Raw genomic sequence first — 22,236 nt, 5'->3', positions numbered from 1 at the left:
ATTGTCACCAGTGTATAATCTCCGGACTCAGGATTGCGGGACTTGATCTGGTACGCATAAATTTGAGGGGAGGATCGGCTGCCTCTCAATTATTGCGTCTCGAATCTAAATGGATTTTTAATCTGGACACGGTCGCTCCATATGGATTAAATGAGGAACTTACGTTCACTGGTTTTTACCATACTTGATATGGAGGGTGGATCTTTAACCCTTATGGTTGGGGGCCATCAACCATTCCCCCATTCAGGCAGTCGGGATGTATTTTACAAAACATGGCGAGAACACAGGAATAGCCATATACATTCCTTATGCCCGGTGTGTACTAACAGTGGGGGTACATTGGGGGGCCTTTGCTTCATGTGGAAGTACTCATGTCATTTTATCCTATGGTGCACTATCCAGCTATTGCATTGAGATGGGCAATGGTCATTTATTATGGTATAAATGGGGTACGGAATTACTATTGCCTCTACGGGGGCTCTATATGGGGGCTGCAGTTAGGGCATGGATTATGAAAGGCTTAAGCTTCATATTTTTGTGGCTATCCTGTTTAATGATTTAATCCCTTTTTTGTCATTCTTTACAGGTTTTTCTTACTTCTTCACTTTCATCATCACTGCGCACTCACGTTTCGGGCACTACTGTATCCACCATGCTTTTCACTTCCACACCTGTGGTCTTTTTACTTTGGCCTCACCTTATCACATTTCCCTTTTATTTTAGGTCCTTTCTGGATCTTGGATTGTATATTAGGGTCATCCATTATTATGCACTTGTATATTATTGTTCACTTTGATTAATAATTATGTTCATTAAGGGATGTGTACTGGGAATACCGACAGCACCAGGAATTTAGGTGTTTAGTCAGGTATTCCTGATACATATATATATAGATACCTCTACGTGTAGTTATTGTGTTGCATATAATTGATGTCCATGTCCTCTCTATATATTGTGTGCATGAATTGCGCATACAGTATATATGCTCTATTGTCCACCAGTGTGTTCATTGCCATGCATCTATTTCTATTCTCATTATTATATCATTATAGCAGATTCATTATGAGTATTATCTATATATGTATTAGTGGTTATATATGCACCTATTGTACTACTGTGAGACATCATGTACATGCCTTTATCTGATCGGGTACAATACTGCTTGCCCCAGACATCTGTAGAAAATGCTCTGCCCCCTATTATGGCTTATTACCATCACCAGACTACCCCTGCCCTCCCTGGTCCCCTTCAGTATGCTGCCGCGTTTCTGCACATATGCTGGGCGCATCGTGCGCTCCACTGTTACAGTGGAGCGCGCTATGCGTTCCACCATGCGTTCCACAGCGGCACCTCACTTCCGGTCATGTGATTCCTCACATCCGGTTTGGAGATATCGCTCTACCTACCTACCAGCTTGCCTGGCATCGCCTCTGTGGCTATAAATAGCCTCATTTTTCTTAGCTTTATTGTATAGCTCAACTGTCTGTGCCCACTGTGTTCGCGTCTGTCATGTGGCTGTGTTTTGGCTGGTGGAGCGCATATGCGTTCCACCATGCGTTCCAACAGCTGATCATGTGATCCACACTTCCGGTTTCCGGCTCTGATTGGAGCTTCAGATGTACACACACTGGCCACAGTTCCTGCTGCACAGGTGAATATAATTATACCTCATCTAATACCCTATATTTACTGACGCCCCAACACACAGTCCTTTACCCCTGAGGAAGCCGGATTGCTCCGGCGACACGCGTTGGGCGCTTGCTATGTTTCCAGGTCCACTGCACCAGCTAGATATGTAGGTTTGGCTCTTGATATTCGACCTTATGCTGGTCTATCTGTATCTTTATTTTAGTGGTCTTACCTTACCCTACATTTGCTATATGTGTTTTACTGTATTGTTTCATATGCTGGTTGATAACGCATACATTTACATGTGATAGTTCAGTGGACCTGTGTGTGTCGGTCTCATATATTGCACTCCGCACTTTGTTCTATGTTGTATACAATTTTTTAATGCGTGTGTGTTGTTGTGTCCAATAAACTTTATATATTTTTATCCTTTACGGTTGGATGTGCATTCATGGGGTGGCTCTTTTTGACTCTCTTCTTGTGTCAGATGATTTGCCATATGTAGTTTTTCCACCCTTTGCACTCCTTTAAGTATTTGGTGTGCCCCCTGTCTCTTCAAACATATGTAATTGCCTTGGACAGAAGTGTATTCTTTCCCTTTCTGAGGGAGTGGCACCCCCCCTGTGCAGCATACTGTTATTATTATTATTTTTTGCTGTTTAGTGTGTGTTGTACAGACATATTGTTATGGCGGCCTCGTTGGAGGCTAAGGAAGCCATGTGGAATTCGCAGGTCACGGCCGTATTTCATGATGTGGATGTTGATGTGGGCAACAATGGCAGTGATTTTAGACAATTGACTATAGAACTTACGGAGGCACAGAGGTTATTTACTCGGGTCTGGTGGAATGTCCGTAGTCTGGAGGAATATTTAAAATGTTCCATTGCCCCTAGGGGACTCAGAGTCCAGAAGTTTCCAGCGTGGGAGGTCACTCCCGAATTTAAGTCTAATTGGGAGTTGGGCCTTTTACAATGCTCCAAAATTATGATGGGTCTACTTATTGACCATGATAAGGCTTTATTGAGCGAGGTCAGAAGTAAAATTAAAAACTTAGAAGACAATCTGTCCAAAATGGACGAGGATAAAGTAACAGCATTTAAGGTCAAACTACAGGCTAATCTAGAGAGTTATGAAAAGGAAGTCATGACTGGGAAGAAAAATAAATTCCAGAGAGATAAATCTGACTTTGAATGTAAACAGGCGTACAAATGGAAACATGCTGGCAACCCACGTAATATGAGCAGGGGTCGTGCGAATTACAATGTTCCCAATAACCGCAGTGACAACATGGCATCTAGTTCTATTGGCATTAACAGCAATTCCAGTGATGGTTTTTTATCCGAGACAAGCGACGAAGGCGTACTAGGCGAGGATTACGTAAATCCAAGAAAAAGGTCATTTGCACAGCAGAGGGGCAGCAACCATCAGTATGCGACCCGCAAACGGCGACCTCAGTACTAACGGATCCCTCCATTTCAAACACTTTGATGGAGGAGGACACCTTAAGGATCATCAATCTCTCAACATGCTCACTTACACCAATGGAAAGATCGGTGCTGGTAAGAGGTCTCTCTTTTTCCCCCATGAATACGCTAGACAAATTTGAATTTATCAAGGATATATATTTATTCTGCAGACAGCTGTGCTTCAGAGCACTATATGCTCAACCTTCCCTTGTACAACAGCTACCTGAGGACGAAAGGGGTGTCTTCATGGATCTGATGGATCTATTGAAGGAAAGTGAAGGTGAGACAGGAAGGCGGCAGTTTACACCACGCAAACCTTCCATCATTACTCCCACACTCAACCTCTTTCCTAATATTCAGTTGTTTTTCCAGGTCATGATAGTGGAAATTAAGAAATTACAAGCGAATAAAATCCAGGATAAAAATCTGTCTAAGGCGGAATTGTTGGCGATCAGGAGTTTACAGAATAACGCGGCTTTTGTTATCAAGGAGGCGGATAAAGGAGGTAATGTAGTGTTATGGGAAACAGGGTTATATACTGCAGAGGCGAGAAGACAATTGAGTAACCGTCATTTTTACACCCCATTACCTACAGACCCCACCGCAACATTCATGAAGAAATTGGATAGACTCCTTACCTCTGCATGCCAATATAACATCATCACTAAAAAAGAGATGGGATTCTTGAAAGTCAACAGCCCTGTAACCCCCACTTTCTACATGCTCCCTAAGGTACACAAGAACTTGGCTGTGCCTCCGGGCCGCCCTATTGTGGCGGGGATAGGGGGTCTGTGCGAACAAGCCTGCATTTATCTTGACTTTTATTTACAGCCTTATGTTTTGGGTCTTCAATCGTATCTCAGGGACTCCATGCAGCTGGTACAACATCTACAGGAGATGCACCTTCCACCGGGGACATTGATACTCACGTGTGACGTTGAGTCCCTCTACTCAAACATCTCGCACAATGATGGTCTACAAGCCATCCAGTATTTCTTCCAAAAATCAGCCTCTGGAGATCCGGCACACCACACATTTCTGGTGAGCCTTTTGGAGTTTGTCCTCCACCATAACTATTTTGTGTTTGATCGGGTTTTCTATAGACAAGTATCGGGGACTGCGATGGGGGCACGATGTGCGCCCTCCTACGCCAACCTATTTTTGGGTTGGTGGGAGGAGACACACGTGTACCCCACTGTCATGTATGGTGAACATGTAATTTCATGGTTCCGCTATATTGATGATCTTTTGATTTTTTGGCAGGGCACAGTTGAACAGTGTACCGAGTTTGTTAGTCTGTTGAATACCAACTCACTCAACATCTCACTCACCTATAAGATCTCGGACACTGTTGCTGACTTTTTGGATCTGCGACTGAAACTGGACGAACAGGGCATTCGCACATCACTTTTCCGCAAAGAAACTGCAACAAATAGCCTGTTGCATTTCAACAGTTTCCACCCGGCCCACCTGCGGAGAGGGATTCCTAAGGGCCAGTTCCTAAGACTACGCCGCAATTGTACCACCACTCCTGACTTCAGTGAGGCCTCTATTGATTTGACCAACAGATTCAGAGCACGTGGTTACCCGAAGAAAGTCATATCAGGGGCTTTTGAAAGGGCGAAGACAGCTGACCGTCTGGAATTGTTGAAATCCAAGCCTAAACCCCGGAATACCCAGGTCCACCTTATCACCAAATATAACAACCAATGGCGTGATTTGTACACAATATTAAATGCACATTGGCATCTTCTACTGGCGGATCCCAAGCTGAGCGATCATGTAAATCCAACTCCGAAGATCATAGCACGCAGAGCCCCAAACCTACGGGATAAATTGGTACGTAGTCATTTTCAGAGGCCCACACAGAGGTTGGGGAGGGGTGTCAGACTACGCGGGACATACCCATGCGGAAACTGTAATATCTGCCAATACATGATTTGTGCTGATTCCTTTTCTACCTGCAGGCTCCCGGCGGCGATATCATTGAATCATTATATCAATTGTCGTACAAAAAATGTGATATACGCTCTTATTTGTGAGTGTGGGAAGCTATATGTGGGTCAGACTGGCCAGGAAGTACGGAAACGTATTCAACAACATCTATCAAACATCGCCTTGGCCCGACGGGACAGGACTCAGGCAAAGAAACCATTAACTTCAGTTGCTGCACATTTCCTGGATTGTCACCAGTGTATAATCTCCGGACTCAGGATTGCGGGACTTGATCTGGTACGCATAAATTTGAGGGGAGGATCGGCTGCCTCTCAATTATTGCGTCTCGAATCCAAATGGATTTTTAATCTGGACACGGTCGCTCCATATGGATTAAATGAGGAACTTACGTTCACTGGTTTTTACCATACTTGATATGGAGGGTGGATCTTTAACCCTTATGGTTGGGGGCCATCAACCATTCCCCCATTCAGGCAGTCGGGATGTATTTTACAAAACATGGCGAGAACACAGGAATAGCCATATACATTCCTTATGCCCGGTGTGTACTAACAGTGTGGGTACATTGGGGGGCCTTTGCTTCATGTGGAAGTACTCATGTCATTTTATCCTATGGTGCACTATCCAGCTATTGCATTGAGATGGGCAATGGTCATTTATTATGGTATAAATGGGGTACGGAATTACTATTGCCTCTACGGGGGCTCTATATGGGGGCTGCAGTTAGGGCATGGATTATGAAAGGCTTAAGCTTCATATTTTTGTGGCTATCCTGTTTAATGATTTAATCCCTTTTTTGTCATTCTTTACAGGTTTTTCTTACTTCTTCACTTTCATCATCACTGCGCACTCACGTTTCGGGCACTACTGTATCCACCATGCTTTTCACTTCCACACCTGTGGTCTTTTTACTTTGGCCTCACCTTATCACATTTCCCTTTTATTTTAGGTCCTTTCTGGATCTTGGATTGTATATTAGGGTCATCCATTATTATGCACTTGTATATTATTGTTCACTTTGATTAATAATTATGTTCATTAAGGGATGTGTACTGGGAATACCGACAGCACCAGGAATTTAGGTGTTTAGTCAGGTATTCCTGATACATATATATATATAGATACCTCTACGTGTAGTTATTGTGTTGCATATAATTGATGTCCATGTCCTCTCTATATATTGTGTGCATGAATTGCGCATACAGTATATATGCTCTATTGTCCACCAGTGTGTTCATTGCCATGCATCTATTTCTATTCTCATTATTATATCATTATAGCAGATTCATTATGAGTATTATCTATATATGTATTAGTGGTTATATATGCACCTATTGTACTACTGTGAGACATCATGTACATGCCTTTATCTGATCGGGTACAATACTGCTTGCCCCAGACATCTGTAGAAAATGCTCTGCCCCCTATTATGGCTTATTACCATCACCAGACTACCCCTGCCCTCCCTGGTCCCCTTCAGTATGCTGCCGCGTTTCTGCACATATGCTGGGCGCATCGTGCGCTCCACTGTTACAGTGGAGCGCGCTATGCGTTCCACCATGCGTTCCACAGCGGCACCTCACTTCCGGTCATGTGATTCCTCACATCCGGTTTGGAGATATCGCTCTACCTACCTACCAGCTTGCCTGGCATCGCCTCTGTGGCTATAAATAGCCTCATTTTTCTTAGCTTTATTGTATAGCTCAACTGTCTGTGCCCACTGTGTTCGCGTCTGTCATGTGGCTGTGTTTTGGCTGGTGGAGCGCATATGCGTTCCACCATGCGTTCCAACAGCCGATCATGTGATCCACACTTCCGGTTTCCGGCTCTGATTGGAGCTTCAGATGTACACACACTGGCCACAGTTCCTGCTGCACAGGTGAATATAATTATACCTCATCTAATACCCTATATTTACTGACGCCCCAACACACAGTCCTTTACCCCTGAGGAAGCCGGATTGCTCCGGCGACACGCGTTGGGCGCTTGCTATGTTTCCAGGTCCACTGCACCAGCTAGATATGTAGGTTTGGCTCTTAATATTCGACCTTATGCTGGTCTATCTGTATCTTTATTTTAGTGGTCTTACCTTACCCTACATTTGCTATATGTGTTTTACTGTATTGTTTCATATGCTGGTTGATAACGCATACATTTACATGTGATAGTTCAGTGGACCTGTGTGTGTCGGTCTCATATATTGCACACCGCACTTTGTTCTATGTTGTATACAATTTTTTAATGCGTGTGTGTTGTTGTGTCCAATAAACTTTATATATTTTTATCCTTTACGGTTGGATGTGCATTCATGGGGTGGCTCTTTTTGACTCTCTTCTTGTGTCAGATGATTTGCCATATGTAGTTTTTCCACCCTTTGCACTCCTTTAAGTATTTGGTGTGCCCCCTGTCTCTTCAAACAGACGTCCTTCTCTACCTTGCATGATGTTCTTTGTTTTGGTTTCACTTTCTCATCTCATTTTCTTCTCCCAGGTGTCACCTATTTAGACTAATCCTCTTTCCTTAGAGAAGACCTCTCTTCCGGGTGTAGGGCTGACGTCATCGGCGCAGGCGCACTGAGGAAGGAGCGGCCGTCCTTCTCTCAGAGCGCCTGCACCGAATGACGACCGGTACGGCGCAAGCGTGGGATTTGAGGCTGCAGGCAGGGCCAGCGAGAGGAGGAGAGCGCTCGCTGGCCCTGTCAATCAAGAGGAGGAGGGGGCGTTTTTTCAAACAGAGGATGTGGCGGCTACCAGCAAGTCCGCCCAACTTGCTGGTAGTGAAGAAATTTACATATAATAAAAGTACGTTTTTTACTGTAATTACTGCACAGCCCGAGGTAAGAGGGACATATATGGAATCTGCTTACATTAACAAATATAATAAGTCAAAAACTGAAAATTGGGGGTTGGGGGGTGACAGAAGCCCTTTAAAGGGTTTCTACCACCAGAAATACCGTTGTTAGCGGTTTTCTTCAGGCAGGTTTATGCTGGTATAAGATGAGGCATCAGACCTCCGACCCGTGAATATTTCCCTGTGCAACGAATATCCCTTTGCTTCTGATCAGAGAGATAAATATCAGCCCAGACCAAACTTAGGTTGTTAAATATCTGACTGTAACGGTCGCGTACACACACACACAGGGGGGAGGGAAGTGACCACTGCGCTCCACCCTTACCCCTGGCCCTGCCTACTTGCCTCGCGAGTCCTAATGACAGGGGACAACTGGACGGCAATCCCTAACTTGGAGTAAGTGCAGGGATGACAGACAGACAAACAACAGGACGTGAACGGACCGAGTCAATACCAGGAAAGCTGCAAAGTACAAATGGAGCAAGCAGAGAATTGTCAGGAGAAGCCGGGGTCATAAATACCAGGAGAGCAGAGAAGTACAAGCGGAGTCCTAAGAGAGTAGTCAGGTGGGAGCCGAGGTCACAATACCAGGACGGAAGCGCAGTACAGGAGGAGAGGGCAAAAGGATGGTCAGGAACAGGATCAGGTAAGTATTCAGCAGTCCAACAAATAGCCAGGAACCTAGAAATTAACAGGCAACCTGTAGCCAGCAGGCTGCCTGTATTTATAGTGGGGAGTGAGGGTCATGTGACGTGGCCAGCGTCACATGACCGACAGACCAACCAGTCGAGCACCGAGTGATCAGCTCGGCGCTCAAGGCAGACTAGGAGCAGGGAGCCACCCAGCTAGTGAAGCCGCCCTGGGAATGAGGTCAAACACAGAACCTCATTCCAAAAGCTAAGCAACAGTTCTGCGGGCAATGGGGGACCGAGTGCACCTTCGGAACCCCGTGACAGTACCCCCCCTTTTACGAGGGGCCACCGGACCCAAGACTTCAGGCGATGGCTTTTCAGGGTGTTCTAAATGAAATTTACGAACAAGTCTAGGAGCATGAACCTCCCTGGCAGGTACCCAAGATCTCTCTTCAGGTCCATACCCCTTCCAGTGAATCAGGTACTGCAAGGAATTACGCACCTTCCTGACATCCACTATTTTAGACACCACATACTCGACAGCATCATTAACAAGAACCGGCGGAGGCGAGGCTTTTGATGGTACTACCGGTTCAAAATATTTTTTAAGCAGAGATTTATGGAACACATTATGAATGTGGAATGACTCAGGCAGCTCCAACCTAAAAGATACTGGGTTAATCACTTCTGTGATCTTATATGGTCCAATAAAACGAGGAGCAAATTTTTTAGAAGTTACCTTGAGAGATAGATTCTTGGAGGACAACCATACTTTATCCCCAACCTGAAAGTTTACCCCCCTTGAACGTCTCCTATCGGCCTTGAGTTTTTGAGAACATTGAGCCTTTTCTAGGTTCGATTGAACCCGGGCCCAAACTGTGCACAGTTCGGAGGAGAGTTTATCCGCTTCAGGGTTAGAGGAGGAGACGGACGACCCAGAATGAAAACGGGGATGAAAACCATGGTTACAAAAGAAAGGGGAGACCCCAGCAGAAGAATTGACATGGTTATTCAAAGCAAATTCAGCCAACGGAAGGAATTTGACCCATAATTGCTGGTCATCAGCAACATACAACCTCAAGAATTGTTCCACAGACTGATTAAGGTGTTCAGTCTGCCCATTACTCTCAGGATGGTAGGCGGAAGAAAAAGACAATGAAATTTTACATCTTTGACAGAAGGCCCTCCAGAATTTGGACACAAACTGCACACCCCTGTCAGAAACAATATTTTCCGGGATGCCATGTAAACGAACAATTTCTCTCACAAAAATGGATGCCAGGGTTTTAGCATTCAGAAGTTTAGACAGGGGAATGAAATGAACCATCTTGCTAAACCTATCGACCACTACCCAAACCACAGTCTTACCCTCCGCCAGCGGTAGGTCAGTTATAAAGTCCATCTAGATATGGGACCAGGGTCTACTGGGAATGGGTAGGGGTCGTAGGTTACCAGCAGGGCGAGTCCTAGGTGTCTTGGACCTGGCACAAACCTCACAGGCTGACACGTAGGACTTGACATCCCTAGTTAGAGTGGGCCACCAATAAGATCTAGAAACCAGATCCTTAGTGCCCTCAACACCCGGATGTCCACAAAAGGCAGAATCGTGACACTCACCCAACAGCTGGAGACGAAATTGTACAGGAACAAACAACTTATCTGTTGGGGTGGTGTCACGGAACCATGAACCAGACGTACAACAAGAGAGAGTGAAAATAAGAAGGCTTTATTGAAAATAAAGCTGTGAAGCAAAAGTCCAAACGGATGGTGAAACCGAGCAGAGTCTTTGCGAAGCCAGAGGTCAGGAACCAGAAGGGTAGTCAGACGAAGCCAGGATCAGGAACCAGCAGGGTAGTCAGACGAAGCCAGGATCAGGAACCAGCAGGGTAGTCAGACGAGGCCAGGATCAGGAACCAGAAGCAGCAGCAGTCTTAGAAGCATGTGAACACAAGAGGACCAAGCAAGGAACTGAAGCCACAGACCTCCTATATATGTGAGCTAGGCATCCAGCTCCTCCCAGGGGAAGGAGGAGCCGCAGGGTGGAAGGCTACAAGAAACCCAGGACCCAAGATGGCCGCCAGCACATGTCAAACGAAGGAGAGCAGCAAGCAGGTAAGACCATGACAGTTGGATACCGGTGCCAGATGTTGTTCAGACCTAATGCGAGCCGAGATATCCTGGGTAAGAGCTGCTAAGAAGATTTTTGCTGGTAGGATGGATTCAGGTGGTACCTCAGTAGGTTGAAAAGCCTGGAAGCTTCGAGATAATGCGTCCGCCTTCACATTTTTACTTCCTGGCCTGAACGTGAGGAAAAATCAAAACGAGTAAAAAACAGAGCCCATCTGGCTTGACGGGGATTCAACCTCTTAGCAGACTCGAGAAACATAAGGTTTTTATGGTCAGTGACAACAGTTACACAATGTCTTGCCCCCTCCAGGAAATGCCTCCACTCCTCAAATGCCCATTTAATGGCCAGCAGCTCCCTATTCCCTATGTCGTAGTTTCTCTCCGTGGGAGAGAATTTCCTGGAGAAGAAGGCACATGGTCTCAGATTAGTGAGGCTAGCAGGACCTTGTGAAAGGACTGCTCCTACGCCGTCCTCGGACGCATCCACCTCCACAATAAAAGGTTTCTCCTGATCAGGCTGGATCAGAATGGGAGCGCTACTAAATGCCTTTTTTAATTTTTCAAATGAAGAAATGGCCTCAGTAGACCAATTCTCCAAATCCGCCCCTTTCTTAGTAAGGTTGGTCAACGGTTTAGCAATTACGGAAAAATTCATAATAAATTTACGATAGTAATTGGCGAAACCTAAGAACCATTGTAAGGCCTTTAAGGATGAAGGTCTTACCCATTCCTTAATTGCTAGTACCTTACCAGGATCCATCTTGAAGGCGTGAGGAGTCAGAACATGCCCTAGAAACAGAATCTCCTGTACACCAAAGACACATTTCTCTTGTTTAGCGGATAGCTGATTCTCCCTCAACACCTCTAATACTTGTTTAACATGAGACACATGGGATTCGAAGTCAGGAAAGAATATCAAAATGTCGTCAAGATAGACAATAACAAATTTACCTAAGTACTCCCTAAGAATGTCATTCATGAAGTTTTGGAACACAGCTGGGGCATTGCTGAGTCCAAAAGGCATCACTTGATATTCAAAGTGTCCTACCGGAGTATTGAACGCCGTCTTCCATTCGTCTCCCTCCTTGATTCGGATTAGATTGTATGCCCCTTTCAGGTCAATTTTGGAAAACCAGGTTGCCCCCAGAACCTGGTTAAATAAATCCGGAATCAATGGGAGGGAGTATCTATTCTGGACAGTGATTTTATTTAATCTCCGGTAATCGATACATGGCCTAAGACCAACAAAGAAAAACCCCGCCCCCATAGGAGAGACAGAAGGTCTAATATGCCCTTTACCAAGGCTCTCCTTAATATAATCTTCCATGGCCTTGCGTTCGGGCATAGAAAGATTATAAATTCGTCCTTTAGGAAACTTGGCCCCCTCTACTAACTCTATGGTACAATCATAAGGTCTATGGGGGGGTAGAACCTCCGGGGTTGGTGATGAGAATACATCAGAATATTCTCTTACAACAGAGGGTAAAGTATCAGACTTTACTGAGACCCCAGCCTGTACCACGGACAAGCACGAGTCACACTTAGGCCCCCATCTCACCAACTCCCCATTGGACCAATCTATAGTGGGGTTATGTAGTTGGAGCCAAGGCGACCCTAGTACCACCTCAGCAGGTAGGTTCTCCAGGACTAGAAGCGAACATCTCTCTGAGTGGCACACACCCACGGTTAGAGAAATCTCCGAGGTACATAAGCTCACCGTACCACCAATAAGAGGAGTAGCATCAATAGCCATGACATGGATAGGAGTTGGTAAGGCAAACATAGGAATACCCAATCTTACAGCATACTCAGAGTCAATAAAGCTAGCCGCTGAGCCAGAATCAATAAAGGCCTTACCCGGCCATTTATCTACTCCCAGAGAAATCGTAATGGGTACCGAAAGCTTACATTTAGAAAATTCAGGGTGTACCTGGTCTTTAGGTTGCCTTGTCTTAGGAGACTTGACAGAGAGGACCTTCTTAGGACACTGGTTGATCCAATGGTCAGGATCTCCACAGTAAAAGCATTCTCCACGTCTGCGGCGAAGATTCCCTCGGGTCATGCCAACCTGCATGGGTTCCTCGGTGGAGACCTCAGCATTGTCTCTGGGATAGGCCTCTGGCTGGACCACCATCTGGGAAGAGAACTGTTGTTCCTGTCGTCTCTCTCTAACCCGTCGGTCAAGTCGGACAACAAGGGTCATCATCTCCTCTAAGGTCTCTGGAAGTTGATAACTGACCAGAAGATCCTTTAATTTATCAGACAGACCTGACCTGAACTGACTCTTCAGGGCTGGTTCGTTCCATCCTGAGGGGACACACCACCTTCTGAATTGGGTGCAATAATCCTCCGCTGGTAAATTGCCCTGAACCAGTGCCTTTAGAGCCGTCTCGGCTACTAGAGCCCTGTCTGGTTCATCATAGAGGGTACCCAAGGCCTGAAAGAACCCCTCCACAGAATATAAACAACTGGTGTCAGCAGGTAAAGAGAACGCCCAGTCCTGGGGATCACCCTGTAATCGGGAAATGATAATGCCCACGCGTTGACTCTCGGGGCCAGAGGACACGGGGCGCAAACGGAAGTAAAGCTTGCAACTCTCCTTAAAAGAGAGAAACTTCCTCCGGTCTCCAGAAAAGGGTTCTGGGAGCTTAATCTGGGGCTCAAAATGCGGACTGGAGGCCTGAGGAGTGGAAGAACCTTGCCCTAACTCAAAAGAACTGAGTTTTTCCCCTAACTCCTGCACCCTCTGCGTCAGATTAGAGACATGGTCAGTCAGGGTCACCAGAGGATTCATAATACAGTGGTTATTGGGCCTGTTAATCTGTAACGGTCGCGTACACACACACACAGGGGGGAGGGAAGTGACCACTGCGCTCCATCCTTACCCCTGGCCCTGCCTACTTGCCTCGCGAGTCCTAATGACAGGGGACAACTGGACGGCAATCCCTAACTTGGAGTAAGTGCAGGGATGACAGACAGACAAACAACAGGACGTGAACGGACCGAGTCAATACCAGGAAAGCTGCAAAGTACAAATTGAACAAGCAGAGAATTGTCAGGAGAAGCCGGGGTCATAAATACCAGGAGAGCAGAGAAGTACAAGCGGAGTCCTAAGAGAGTAGTCAGGTGGGAGCCGAGGTCACAATACCAGGACGGAAGCGCAGTACAGGAGGAGAGGGCAAAAGGATGGTCAGGAACAGGATCAGGTAAGTATTCAGCAGTCCAACAAATAGCCAGGAACCTAGAAATTAACAGGCAACCTGTAGCCAGCAGGCTGCCTGTATTTATAGTGGGGAGTGAGGGTCATGTGACGTGGCCAGCGTCACATGACCGACAGACCAACCAGTCGAGCACCGAGTGATCAGCTCGGCGCTCAAGGCAGACTAGGAGCAGGGAGCCACCCAGCTAGTGAAGCCGCCCTGGGAATGAGGTCAAACACAGAACCTCATTCCAAAAGCTAAGCAACAGTTCTGCGGGCAATGGGGGACCGAGTGCACCTTCGGAACCCCGTGACACTGACATCTTTATTTTTCATCACATACTTATAGGGCTTTTTTGGGGCGGGCGCATATTGTTTCTCAAGGTCCAATTGGAACAATCCTGGTATTTCCAAAGAGGCCTTTGGGAAACATGTGTTGTCAAAATACAGTTGAAACTTTGTTAAACAATGCTGGTATCTGCTGTATACAATACTTGCAAAAGAGCTATTTTACATCGAACAGGGTTTACTCTATATGCTAACAAGTTGAATGGGCTATCTTAGTTTGTTTCATTGTATGTGAGGTGAGATGTTAAATAGCTCCTTTGTTCAGAGATGCTGCTATTGTGTCCAGCACTGGCAGAGGGTGTGTTACGTGCTAATTCGATGTGCTGCATGCATAAGAGATGAGGCTTGTATAATATATGTCTTATCTGTGATGTATCAAACGATTTATGAAAATCCCTTTCAATCCAACCATTGATCCCAACTTTTATATATATATATATCTAAAAACGGGATCACTGTACGTTTTCCTCCATCTAAGGCCGTGTGTGTGTATGTATGTATGTATGTATGTATGTATGTATGTATATATATATATATATATCGTGCGTGTGTGTGTGTGTGACACATGAAGACACTGAAGACTATGAAGGAGATAAAAAAAACCTTCTGTGTAATTTGGCGCACAGTAGGAAAAAATCTCCTGCATAGTGAAGAAAGAGAAAAAAGAAAAGTGAGAAGGCATGCAAGCTCTACACATAGATAGGCCTTGACCAATAGAAATTCTTTTTAGACCTGGAAGGCACACATTCCCCGAGAGTGGCGGTGGGTGGCGCTCAAACACTCACCATCCACTACCACACCCAGAACATGCGCAAATGCTCCCAAATGAATCAGCCTTCTTTTAAACAAATGTGGCCCTAATCGGACAACATCTATTTAATCTGGTACAAATATGCTACTGACCCACAGTGAATCTCTGTTAGACATGGTTCCGACAGGGGGGATCAGTCCCTGAGGAAGGTCTTTTAAAACAGAGTCGACCAATAAAGGTGATATAGCATTCACATGGACACCAGTCCCACCAACCAATGTTCCAATGTTGGGGCGCCCATGGTTCAGTGAGACCGGCATCAGTGTGCCATACCCCACCGTTGCTGATGCGGATCCGCTGGTAGCTTTCACTAAGATCATTGCTCTCAGAGCCAGCAGCCATTAGTGCCCTCTCAAACCAACGGTGGCGGCTTTCACATGGGGAGTAGGGACCAGAGTGCTGATTTATAGAATTTCCCTTGCAACGTCCTGACCCGATCACGCTCTCATAACCGTAATCAGGTCAGACCTTACACAGGGAGGCATATAGAAAATAAACCTACATACCATTCCTAAGCCAAAAAGAAAGTCTACTATAGTCATCCTATGCTTAATAAAACTTTCCACGACAGTTCCCTCCTCTCTGTAATATGTCCCCTGTGTTCTTTGAGTCTCTTGCTGAATCTTCGGTTTCCTCAGCTTGTGTCACGGCTGTATGTGGGCAACAATAGTAATACACAGTACAGAGCTACTGACTGGACCCAGAACTAGGGAGGATAACGGGTGACCCCTGTCCGACCCTCAACGCTCTCCCTATTCTGCTAAAGCACATGCCCGGATCCAAATGGCGGAAAGAGGCATGCCCACGTGCCTAAGACTAATGACCACTGTAACCCCTACAATAGTGGAAGGGGCACGGCCACCAGTGCCCTACTCAGTATATGGAGGGAACCGTGGCCACCTCAGATCCAGTCAGAAAATAAACAGGAACACAACAATGTCTGCACACTTAGCTGACGGTGTTGCAGCCGCAGAGAAGACGGATCCAAGGACAGGCTGGCAATATCCGGAGTGCTAGCTGCAGCAGAACACAGGTCCAGTGAACTGATAGCTACAAGTGAAGAAACTAAAGCCACAGCTACAACTGAAGTGAGAACTATAATCCACATCCTATCATAGGAGGAGGGGTGATATAAAGAGAGGAAAATCAAACACATGAAGGACAGCTGTGGTGAAAGAAACCAAAAGTAAACAGAGTAGTGAGAACTCCTCCCAGCTCTAGTAGTGACATCATCACAGGGGTGGAGAAACAGAGCTGTGAGAACGTCCCAAAGCTCTGGTAGTGACAGTACCCCCCCCTCTACGGGTGGACTCCGGACACCCAGGACCCACCTTCTCAGGATGAGCCCTATGAAATGCCCTGATGAGGCGAGTGGCTTTAATGTCCGACACCGGAACCCACATCCTCTCCTCAGGACCATAACCCTTCCAATGAACGAGGTACTGAAGAGAACCGCGGACCATGCGAGAGTCCACAATTCTGGAAACCTCAAACTCCAGATTGCCATCAACCAAAATCGGAGGAGGAGGCAAAGAGGAGGGTACCGTGGGCTGGACATATGGTTTTAAGAGAGATCTGTGAAATACATTATGTATCTTCCAAACCCGTGGAAGATCAAGACGGAAGGCAACAGGATTGATGACTGACAAGATTTTATAAGGCCCAATAAACTTGGGACCCAATTTCCAGGAGGGAACCTTCAACTTAATGTTTCTAGTAGACAACCACACCAGATCACCCACATTCAGGTCCGGACCAGGCACACGTCTCTTATCAGCCACACGCTTATACCTCTCACTCATCTTTTTAAGATTACCCTGAATCTTTTGCCAAATGGTAGACAAAGACGAGGAAAATCTCTCCTCCTCAGGTAAACCAGAAAGAGCCCCTCCCGAGAATGTCCCAAACTGTGGATGGAACCCATATGCACCAAAGAATGGTGACTTATCAGAAGATTCCTGACGACGGTTGTTCAGAGCAAACTCAGCAAGAGAGAGAAATGAACACCAATCCTCCTGGTTCTCTGAAACAAAACAGCGCAAATATGTCTCCAGATTCTGATTGAGGCGCTCAGTCTGACCATTCGACTGCGGATGAAAAGCAGAAGAGAAGGACAGCCGAACCCCCAGGCGAGAACAGAAAGCCTTCCAGAACCTGGACACAAACTGCGTGCCTCTATCGGAAACAATATCAGAGGGAATGCCGTGCAATTTAACAATATGGTCGACAAAAGCTTGCGCCAACGTTTTAGCATTAGGTAAACCAGGGAAAGGTACGAAATGAGCCATCTTGCTAAAACGGTCCACCACCACCAGGATCACTGACTTCCCCGAGGAACGAGGAAGATCCGTGATAAAGTCCATGGACAGGTGTGTCCAAGGACGGGAAGGAATGGGTAACGGGAGAAGGGAACCTGAAGGCCGTGAACGAGGGACCTTAGCGCGAGCGCACATCTCACAAGCAGCCACAAAACCCTCCACCGACTTACGAAGAGCCGGCCACCAAAATCTCCGAGCAATGAGATCCACCGTGGCTCTACTCCCGGGGTGACCAGCAAGAACCGTATCATGATGCTCCTTAAAGAGTTTGTGACGTAGCTCAGGAGGCACGAACAACTTCCCAGAAGGACAACGGGCAGGTGTCTCAGTCTGGGCAGCCTGGACCTCGGCCTCCAAATCGGAATATAGAGCAGAAACAACTACCCCCTCCGCCAAAATGGGACCCGGGTCCTCGGAGTTTCCTCCTCCCGGAAAACAGCGAGAGAGAGCATCAGCCTTCACATTTTTTATCCCAGGTCGGAATGTAACAACAAAATTGAATCTGGAGAAGAACAGAGACCATCTGGCCTGTCTCGGATTCATACGCCTGGCCGACTCCAAGTATGCCAGATTCTTATGGTCGGTAAAAACGGTGATAGGGTGCCTGGCCCCCTCCAACCAATGGCGCCATTCCTCGAAAGCCAACTTGATGGCCAACAACTCCCTATCGCCCACATCATAGTTTCTCTCTGCCGGGGAGAGTTTTTTAGAGAAAAAGGCACAGGGTCGCCACTTGGCAGGGGAAGGGCCCTGGGACAAAACCGCACCCACACCCACCTCGGAAGCATCCACCTCAACAATAAAAGGTAAGGAAACATCGGGATGCACCAAGACGGGAGCAGACGCAAAATTCTCTTTAATCTTAGAAAAGGCTGCAAGCGCCTCCTCCGACCAAGAGGAAAAATCCACCCCCTTTTTTGTCATGTCAGTGAGGGGTTTGACAACAGAGGAATAATTCAAAATGAACTTTCTGTAATAGTTCGCAAAACCCAGAAAGCGCATCAATGCCTTCTGATTCTCAGGAAGCTCCCACTCAAGTACAGCACGGACCTTCTCGGGATCCATGCGAAAACCAGAAGCAGAGAGGAGAAAACCCAGAAATTGAATCTCCGATACCATAAAAAGACATTTCTCCAGCTTGGCGTACAATTTATTTTCCCGCAGAATCTGCAGAACCTGAAAAAGATGATCCTGATGGGTCTGAACATCAGGGGAAAAAATCAAAATATCATCAAGATACACCAATACAAATTTCCCCATTAAATGATAGAAAATACTATTAACAAAATGCTGAAAGACGGCCGGAGCATTCATCAGGCCGAAAGGCATAACGAGATTCTCGAAATGCCCGTCAGGGGTATTAAAGGCCGTTTTCCATTCATCCCCCTCTCTGACCCTGACCAGGTTGTACGCGCCTCTCAAATCCAATTTGGAAAACACCTTGACCCCAACAATTTGATTGAAGAGGTCCGGGATCAGAGGAAGGGGATAGGGATCGCGAATCGTGATACGGTTCAGCTCCCTAAAATCTAGGCAAGGTCTCAGAGAGCCATCTTTCTTTTTAACAAAAAAAAAACCCGCGGCCACAGGTGACTTTGAGGGACGAATATGCCCCTTTTCGAGACTCTCGGAGATGTAAGTTCGCATAGCGATTCTTTCCGGTTGTGAGAGATTGTAGAGGCGTGCTTTTGGCAGCTTGGCGCCGGGAATGAGGTTAATGGGACAGTCAAACTCCCGGTGAGGAGGTAGCTCCTGAACACCGCTCTCGGAAAACACGTCCGAGAAATCAGAGAGAAATGATGGCACCGTTTTAGTAGACACCTCTGCAAAAGTCGCTGTGAGACAATTCTCTCTACAAAAGTCACTCCACTCATTTATTTGCCTTCCTTGCCAATCAATAGTGGGGTTATGTCTAGTGAGCCAGGGTAACCCCAAAACTAGAGGAGACGGCAATCCGTTAAGGACAAAACAAGATATATCCTCCACATGAGTGTCACCTACAGCTAGCCGGATATTGTGAACAATGCCTTTCAGAGATCTCTGTGAGAGTGGAGCAGAGTCAATAGCAAAAACAGGTATATCTTTATCTAATGTGCAAACCTGAAAACCATGCATGGCTACAAATTGAGTGTCAATAAGATTGACGGCCGCTCCACTATCGACAAAAATCTCACAAGAAATGACTTTGCTCTCTAGCGCCACCCTGGCAGACAGGAGAAAACGGGAACTGCAGGTCAGAGGAAAAGCATCAAATCCTACATCAACTTTGCCCAAAGTAGCAGATGAAGCAGAACTTGATGATTTACCTTTTGAGATTTTTCTCTTATTATCGCTCTTAGTACGGTTCAAGAATCTCCTAGATGGACAAACATTTGCCAAATGACCTATGCCCCCACAACAAAAACAGACCATACTCTGAGGACTAAATCCTCTTTTATCAGGGGCAAGTCGAGCTAGCTGCATGGGCTCCTCCTCAGAGGGGAGCGAGACAGGATGAGGCCCCTGCACACTGAATGAGTCCGCACCACTTCCCCTAGACTGACAATGGCTGGACAGAGAGGTCTCGTTTCTTTCTCTTAGACGCCTGTCAAGGCGTACCGCCAATGACATGGCAGACTCTAAGGACGTTGGTCTCTCATGGAAAGCAAACGCATCTTTTAATCTCTCCGAGAGACCATGACAGAACTGACTCCGGAGTGCAGCATCATTCCAACCCGAATCAGCTGCCCATCTCCGAAATTCAGAACAATAAAGCTCTGCAGACCGTTTGTTCTGGCATAAAACACGTAGGTTAGATTCGGCCAGAGCAACACGATCCGGGTCATCATAAATCTGCCCCAGGGCCACAAAAAATCCCTCCACGGATCGAAGGGAGGGATCCCCTGATGGCAGCGAAAAAGCCCAAGTCTGAGCATTACCCCTGAGCAGGGAGATGACAATCCTCACCCTCTGCTCTTGATTACCAGAAGAGTGAGGACACAAGCAAAAATGGAGTTTGCATGCCTCTCTGAAACGAACAAAATTCTCACTGCCCCCGGAGAACGTCTCCGGAAGTGAGACCTTTGGCTCGCAACAGACTCCATGAGCCGGAGCAGGGCCCAATGCTTGAAGCTGAGTCATAGATTGACGGAGATCCGCTACTTCCAAAGAAAGACCCTGCATGCGGTCAACCAGGCCAGAAAGCGGATCCATGTCAAAAAAGGACGGTTTTGGTGGATTATAATGTCACGGCTGTATGTGGGCAACAATAGTAATACACAGTACAGAGCTACTGACTGGACCCAGAACTAGGGAGGATAACGGGTGACCCCTGTCCGACCCTCAACGCTCTCCCTATTCTGCTAAAGCACATGCCCGGATCCAAATGGCGGAAAGAGGCATGCCCACGTGCCTAAGACTAATGACCACTGTAACCCCTACAATAGTGGAAGGGGCACGGCCACCAGTGCCCTACTCAGTATATGGAGGGAACCGTGGCCACCTCAGATCCAGTCAGAAAATAAACAGGAACACAACAATGTCTGCACACTTAGCTGACGGTGTTGCAGCCGCAGAGAAGACGGATCCAAGGACAGGCTGGCAATATCCGGAGTGCTAGCTGCAGCAGAACACAGGTCCAGTGAACTGATAGCTACAAGTGAAGAAACTAAAGCCAGAGCTACAACTGAAGTGAGAACTATAATCCACATCCTATCATAGGAGGAGGGGTGATATAAAGAGAGGAAAATCAAACACATGAAGGACAGCTGTGGTGAAAGAAACCAAAAGTAAACAGAGTAGTGAGAACTCCTCCCAGCTCTAGTAGTGACATCATCACAGGGGTGGAGAAACAGAGCTGTGAGAACGTCCCAAAGCTCTGGTAGTGACAGCTTGCCCTCGTCGATTGTGGTGCTCCTTGGGTGTTATTGCCTCCATGATGATGCTCCATCCTTCGGTTCGATTCTTTGTGGAGTTGACTCTGAGGCAGGTCCTGATGTGGTAAGGTGTGGCGTGGCGATGAACGTTTAGTTGGACATCCTTTCCATCAAAGACATAGGTTGATCCGTGGTGTATCTGGGAGCTGCGATTAGGATGTGATTATCTGCACGTGACTGGGCGATCCGATCGATCAAACAGCAGGAGCATCTCACCAGGATATATATGATAAAGAGAAAAACAACAACATAAGTATATATATATTCCTATTTCCTTCAACCAGTTACCTATGGAAAACAGGAAATCTCCAAAACCACCCAAAGCTGCGAAAGGATTCTATCCCTCAGTAATAGCCCTATCTCTGTCCTGAATTACAGTGATCTTATCCATATGGGCCTGGACTTTATCCCTGGTATCTGCAGTCCTCTCCTATAAACTCACAGAAACCCCCCTAAGAAGCTAAAAGATAATCCAGCTGGTGCACCTGTTGGCAAGGGAAACAAGAGCGAAATATCATTATAGTCAATGTTTAATTTCTTAATCAGTTTTGCCACATATTCTTCTTATATCTGCTGCAAGTCTCTAGGCATCAGAATTAATGGACTCATTGTCCATGGGGTTGGGAAGGGTCTTCCCATCCAATACTACTCCTCCCTTTGACCATAGACCGCTAGAGTCTTTGGTCAGCCCTTGAATCTTTAATGCCCTTGCATATATTGTTCTACTGGGCTGTGCAGACTGCACAATAGGCTGACTAGCATGCCCAGACAAAACTTGTTCCACAGGTTCTGTAAAGCCAGGAGCTTGTGGTAGAGTCAAGTGTGCGCATATCCCATCATCCAACTGTACAATGGCAGATATGGGGGTGGGACAGGAGTTGGGGTCACAATGGGGGTTTTTTACTTTGCTGTCTCGTGTTTGAACTGCACAAGTCAGTCCAAAAATTTTTCACAGACAGCCATGCTTGGCCACAAGTTTTCATATA

The 22,236-nt window shown here is 46.5% G+C and overlaps 1 long non-coding RNA gene across 1 annotated transcript; it reads right to left on the bottom strand.

Moving 5' to 3' along the window:
- Positions 1–15,611: 15,611 nt before the first annotated feature.
- Positions 15,612–21,554, bottom strand: LOC120977902. The gene is made up of 3 exons (XR_005774001.1): positions 21,204–21,554; positions 18,246–18,248; positions 15,612–15,651 (listed from the first exon to the last, which is right to left on the bottom strand). It is a non-coding gene; the product is annotated as an uncharacterized LOC120977902 (long non-coding RNA).
- Positions 21,555–22,236: the final 682 nt, after the last annotated feature.

The sequence above is a fragment of the Bufo bufo genome, chromosome 8 (assembly GCF_905171765.1).
Source record: "Bufo bufo chromosome 8, aBufBuf1.1, whole genome shotgun sequence".
Taxonomy (NCBI): Eukaryota; Metazoa; Chordata; class Amphibia; order Anura; family Bufonidae; genus Bufo; species Bufo bufo.
The sequence above is the reverse complement of the archived record's forward strand: the minus strand, read 5'-3'. Positions and strand labels throughout refer to the sequence as shown.